The 6,577-nt window shown below is 45.1% G+C and overlaps 1 long non-coding RNA gene across 1 annotated transcript in view; it reads left to right on the top strand.

Annotated features, from left to right (window-relative positions):
• Positions 1-4,053: 4,053 nt before the first annotated feature.
• Positions 4,054-6,577, top strand: part of LOC145270606 (uncharacterized) — a 70,630-nt gene continuing 68,106 nt past the window's right edge. The window contains exon 1 of the long non-coding RNA XR_013865466.1: positions 4,054-4,254. This is a non-coding gene — a long non-coding RNA (uncharacterized LOC145270606). The remainder of the gene's footprint in view (positions 4,255-6,577) is intronic.

Here is a 6,577-nt window from a genome sequence, read left to right as displayed (position 1 = left end):
TATTCTGCCCCCTGGCAGGAATGGTAATTTTTTAGTTCTTTCCGTGCGAACTGGCCTTGTTGGGGAAGGGGGGCTTTTAGGTTGGGGGTGAGGGGAGGGGGGTGGAGTGGGGGTAGTTGACACAGTTTCTTCCTGGGGTGGTTTATCACAGGATGGGGGTGGTGAAAGGTCTCTTGGGGCTTTGGGGAGATCTGGGGAGGGGGGTAGTTGCTCGGGCTGCTGAGGTAGTGGGGTGGCAGGTTGCTTAACTTGCGGGACTGCTGAGGTGTCTTTATCAGTAGGAGTTGGGGGGTCGGCTCGTGTCTTCCTGCTCTTCCTCCTTCTGGCCCTCCTGATCTCTGTGGCGCTCAGTTTGGACGGAGCTGCCGTTGCCTCCTCTTCCTCAGACACTACCTCCTCCTCAGACTCTTGTAATTTCCTCTTGTTTGAGGAGGGGGGTGCCTGTGTCTCCATGGCCTCTTGTTTTTCGGGTTGGTCTCTGGTCACCGTCTGTGGGGATGACTGTTGGGGGGTCTTCCCTTTTTTGGTGACCGTAACCCAGCCCGCAAGTGCTTCTGGGAGGCTTGTGGTCGGGGCAGGAGCGGAGGCTTTGACTGGTGCTGCTACTCCTACCTTTCCGGTTGCCCTGGGCGGGTTCCTGGTCTTCTTGGGGCAGTCTTTCGCCATGTGCCCCTGTTGTTGGCATTGCCAGCAGTGGGGCTTTCTCCCTTCCACTATTAGGGAGAGGGTCCAGTCCCCGAACTTCAGCGTCGCCGGGATTCCAAAGAAGCCGGCCTTGTCCAGGACCATCTGGATCTTGTAGTCCCCGGTCATTATATTCTTTTGACCGCGGACTGGAGTTACCTCCTCGACGTCCCCGTACTGGCTGAGGATGGCTCCCAGTTGGTCTGCATCCATGTAACAGGGGACGTTCAAGGCGGAGACGTTTGTCCTTCTCCTGTTCAGGTACACCGGCTGCAGCTTGATATTCCTGCTCTGGTGTACAGTCCTGGACAATTTGTCGGCGGCTTCTGGCGTGGGGAGCAGCACATCCCACTGTGCGTAGCTCCGTCTGCAGACGTAACTGGCTGGGATGTTCTGCTCCAGCAGGAGTTTCAACATGGTGTCTTTGTTGACCCCCGTCAGACCCCTCGTCTTGGTGTCTGATGTGATGAAGGAGAGGACTCTTTTCTCCAAGCCTTCGACCTGACCCGGGAGGGGTTTGATTGTGTTCCCCTCCGTATAGTCTTTGTACTTGGAGTCAAAGAGCCTCTTGTAGTCCTCCGGCTTCTTCTTGTTGGGTTGTGCTTTGGGGCCCCATGCTGATCCTCCCTCCGGTTGGGTGTTTGCTGGTCCGGGGACAGGAGTTGTAGGTGAGGCAGCTGGCCGCTCCGTGCCCGTTGTTGTGCCTGCAGCGCCTGGGGTTTGACCTTTACCAGTCAGAGTTGGCCAGTCCGCATTGGTCCTCGCGTGCTGGCTTACTCTGCTTTCCGGGTCGTTCCCCTTAGGTTTCTTGTTCTGCTGGATGGCTTTCGGAGTTGTAGGTGCCTCCCCTCCTGGGGATGTGTTCCCAGCAGCGGCTTTTGCAGTCTCAGAGGTGGGGGGTGGTGCTGCTACCAGTTTACGTTTGTTGGAACTGGTCAATGCGTTTACCCCCACCTGGGTATTCCTCTTCCCGTCATTACCCTCTTGGGGAGTGCTGCTGGGTGGGATGATGGTTTCCTCCTCGAACAGCGCTTTTAGAGAGGCTAGGGTTGCATCGAGTAGCTCCTCTGTTTTTCCGGCGGCGTTGTTTACCTCTGTCTCTTCAGGTGAGGGGGAGTTGCCCTGTTGGGGAGCCAGAGACAATGGTCTCGCAGACCCGTCCGCCTGTTGGGGAACTAGGGATGCTGTAGGTGCAGCTTCCATTGCTTTTCCCCCTGCCGTTCTTCCGGCATCTGCGCAATTCGACGGGCTGCCCTCATGGGGAGCAGCAGTTGCAGGTGGTTTTCCAGGGGTCGCCGCGGGCTGCGGCCCTACCCCTTGATCTGTTCTCAAGGTCGCCGCGCGCTGGGGCCCTACCTTGTCTTCTGGCGCCTTCCTGCCGGGAGATGCATTGGTTCCCTCACATGGGGAGTCGTCTGCGGGGGAGATGTTGCGCATTTGGGGTGACGTGCCCCTCCTGCCTGGCATCGTGGCGGTAGCACTGGCCGCTGCCCAAAGTGCAGCTGGTTGGCTGGGTTCTGCACTTTCCCCAGCTATTGACTTAGCGGCAGCTTTTTCTGCTGGGTTGCCCTCGTGGGGAGCGGTTGCAGGTGCTTTTCGGGGGGTCGCCGCGGGCTGCGGCCCTACCCTCCCGCTTTCTTCCAAGGTCGCCGCGCGCCGGGGCCCTACCTTGTTTCCTGGCGCTGTCTCGCCGGGAGATGCATCAGCTCCCTCCCATAGGGAGTCGTTCGCAGTTGAGATGCTGCGCATTTGGGGTGACGTACCCCTCCTGCCTGGCATCGTGGCGGTAGCACTGGCCGCTGCCCAAAGTGTAGCTGGGAGAAAAGAAAACCCAGGGGAGTGGAGGGGGTGAAGCGGACTCAGAAGGGAATAGTGTTTTTGACCTCCCCTCACGGGGATGTCGGGTTAGCAGCTCAGATCCCCCCGCGAGGGGGGAGAGCAGAGAAGAAAGACGCAGTGGGTGCTAGCGGGTCAGAGTGCCGCGTCGCAATTAAGAGAGAGAGGGGATAGGCATCCCTGCCCACAGAGGGGAGCAGAAACGAAGCACCCGCCCTACCCCACGTCACCCTACCCACTAACTACCCCAACGGAAGCGAGAAAGAAAGCCCTGTCTGCTCGATCCACTGGGAGAGCAGCGAAGATAGACAAAAGTTTGGGCCTGGCAGGTCAGAGTGCTGCTCAGGCAATTAAGTGGTGAGAAATTAGACCATCCCAGTCTCGAGAAGTGAGACCGAAACGAAGAAAAAACAACCTGCAACAACAAATGAAAAGAGAAGGTCTCAACTACCAGCGATAGTGGTGTTGGTCCCGAGATTCCAGTCTCCCAAAAGAGGGGATCGGTTTCCGGGTCCAAGCTGCCACAAATGTGGAGTCGGTCCTCTAGGTCCTGACTCCCCAAAGGAGGGGGTCGGTCCTAACTAACCAAGGTTAGTAATAAAAAACACCTTAACCTAGCCCGAGAGCCCGGTGGTGGGTCAAGTTTAGTAGAGATACTACACTTGGACGAGCTTCGCATGAGATTATGTATTTTATTGCTTAATAAAAAAATCTTGAAAATCCAATTAACAAAAAAAATTCCTTAAACAACAAAATTAGGCACAAGGCCCTACTCAAAGTTTGGGAGGGGAAGGGTTCAGGGTCTTTGTGACTAAAGTGATTAAAAAGGTAATGAATGTAGACTTTGGAGTCTTACTCTTGACTGGCAACATTTACCAAAATACCTCATTCACTCTATGGATCTTAAACTAACTAATAAATCCCCAGCGTTTAAGAATGAAAACTATATTTACAATTGATGAACAGTTGTCTGTGTGTTTGTGTATGCATTTTTTTTTTTTTTTTTTTTTTAAAACCAAGCCGACGAGCGGCGAAAATATCGCCGCAAATATTCAGAGGGCTGCTAGATACCGGGGACGGGCAGGAAATTGTTTCTATTTATAAACAACAGTTAATATTAATTCCCGGATGTGTTCTTTACGAGCAGTCGATGCTGAAGGCTTTCGTTGTTTGTATTTCAAAGTTTTTTCCAGGAAATTAAAGTTTGTTGTTTTTGTTATTGTTGTAGAAAAGATGTTTTTTTTTAAATTTCTTTTCTACAACGGGGCCCTGAAATCACGTGACAGCCGCCGACATTGCTGCTGCTGATGATTTTGGCGAAAGGCCCTCAATTGGTTGTCGTCTGTCGCGCTGTTGCTACTGCTGATTTCGGTAGAGTCTATTAATTGCTGTTCGTTTGTAATGCTGTCGTTGTTGTTGTTGTTGTTTACTTGCTACTGCTGATTTTGGTAGAGTCTATTAATTGCTGGTCGTTTGTAATGCCGTCGTTGTTGTTGTTGTTGTTGTTTACTTGCTACTGCTGATTTTGGTAGAGTCTATTAATTGCTGGTCGTTTGTAATGCCGTCGTTGTTGTTGTTGTTGTTTACTTGCTACTGCTGATTTTTGGTAGAGTCTATTAATTGCTGGTCGTTTGTAATGCCGTCGTTGTTGTTGTTGTTGATTAGCGGCCAAGCCGCGACACAATGATTGATTTTTTTCGACGAACGAACAACATAGAAGTTTCTTTTTCCCCAGTAAGTATTTTAGGTAATCGTGAAGAAAGAGAGAGCCTGTTTCCTCCGTTTGACTATAGGTGGCGTTACTGTCTGTCCACCCAGTTACGGAAGCACAAAATGTATATAATGCCACCCTTGAAATAAAAATAAATGTTTTTGTTATATTTTAATTTTAAACATGGTTTGATTTTTTGGGGTGGGGGGGTGCAAACATATTTAAGTTTTGTTTTTTGTTTTTTCAAACATATTTACGTTTTTTTGTTGTTTGTTTTTGCAAGCATATTTAAGTTTTATTTTTCCAAACATTTACGTGTTGTTGCTTGTTTATTTTAAAACATTTACGTTTTTTTTTTTTGCAAGCATAAACTAAATATTTTTGAAATATTTTTCTTTTTGAAAAGTTTGCTTATGCACTTATTGGTACCGCGCTATTTTTTAATAGTAGTTTCAAGTAAGATTCAGGTTTTACAATATCCTTTTTCAAATATATATATATATATATATACTTGCGGAAAAGGTAAAATAAGTGCAGAAAAATTAAGAAAAAAAAAGGGGGGGGGTCCATAAAAAAGATAAAAGAAAAAACGTTGATTTTTTTTATTATTATCATAAGAGCGTAAAAAATACTCGCGGAAAAACGGTTGTACCCATAAATATGTTTAAAAGAAAAATATAGCAAAAACATTTAGTTTATGCTTGCAAAAAAAAAAAAAACGTAAATGTTTAAAAATAAACAAGCATCAAAACGTAAATGTTTGGAAAAATAAAACTTAAATATGTTTGCAAAAAAATAAAACTTAAATATGTTTGCACAAAAAAAAAAAAAAGAAACACGTATAAAATTAAAATATAACAAAAACATTTATTTTTATTTCAAAGGTGGCATTATATACATTTTGTACTTCCGTAACTGGGTGGACAGACAGTAACGCCACCTATAGTCGAACGGAGGAAACAGGCTCTCTCTTTCTTCACGATTACCGTATTTTATTATTTTTAATTAATGTTATTGTAGTTTATTTGACACTAGTGCATGACAGGTGCGAGGCCACCGAGAATTATCTCTTGGAGGTCTCCCCCCCCCCCTGTTATAAAAAAAGGAACACGTTGTATATATCGTCAACGTTTATATTCAAGTGATTATTGAAAATGTAATCCTGTGATTACAATTTAACTAAACTAAACTTAACAAAAAAAAAAAAAATACAAGATAGTTTTAAAATGATTAAATGTGTTTTATTGGGTTTGTATTACTGTACACATAGATTCGAAAAAGTTGTCAAAAAAAAAACAAATATATAACAAATAAATGTTACCAAAGGCAAGATAAATTACAGGTTTGTATTACTGTACACATAGATTCGAAAAAGTTGTCAAAAAACAAATATATAACAAATAAATGTTATGAAAGGCAAGATAAGTTAGTTTTCTGCCAAACCACACCCTCTTTAACACCGTAAGTTTGGGAAAAGATGTTATATTTAAAAAACTATACAAAATACTATTAAAAACCCGCCGAATATATGTCAACCTATGTCACGGTAACATATATTGAGCGAGTTTTTAACAGTATTTTATCCGGTTTTTTATTTAGAACACCTTTTCCCAAATTCTAAACTATTAAAAAGAGTCGGGCGCCATCTTGAATTTTCGAATACATCGGTAAACACTGTATGTTTTTCGAGCTGAATAAAGAGGTTACATTGAATAAAAACACGAAAAATATATCCAGTTTGGTAGAAAAGTAACTTATCTTGCCTTTGATAATATTTATTTGTTATATATTTGTTTTTTGACAACTTTTTCGAATCTATGTGTACAGTAATACAAGCCCGTTTTATTTTATAATTTAAAAACGGCGGAGTTGTACAACCATCACCCCATGCGTAATTTCTATACTGGCACTTTTTTGAAATTTTTTTACTGGATTATTATTGATTATTGAATACTAATGAACCAAATTTTTTTACTGGATTATTATTGATTATTGAATACTAATGAACGAGATTTTTTTACTGGATTATTATTGATTATTGAATACTAATGAACCAGATTATGTGTAAAATGTTTTTCACTTCTAATGGGGTATATATTTAATTGCTACCCACATCAGCAATATGTGGCACAAGGCCGGAAAGTGGGAACCCCGCAGGCTCCCCTAAAGAAGGGGCACTCCTGCAATTTTAAAAATTGCCTGAGTAACCCCGTCGGCATTCCCAAGTCGGGGCGCCTCAGGCAGCAAGCAATAAACTTGCCCCACCGGAAAGCCCGGTGGCAAGGCCTGGGAGGGTGGACCTCCTAGGTATTAACCGGGCGGTGTACCTTAGTGCGACAGGTGCTG

The sequence above is a fragment of the Euprymna scolopes genome, chromosome 46 (genome assembly GCF_053919585.1).
Source record: "Euprymna scolopes isolate OS-2025 chromosome 46, ASM5391958v1, whole genome shotgun sequence".
Classification (NCBI taxonomy): domain Eukaryota; kingdom Metazoa; phylum Mollusca; class Cephalopoda; order Sepiida; family Sepiolidae; genus Euprymna; species Euprymna scolopes.
Note: the sequence above shows the minus strand (reverse complement) of the source record. Positions and strands in the feature narration are given on the sequence as shown.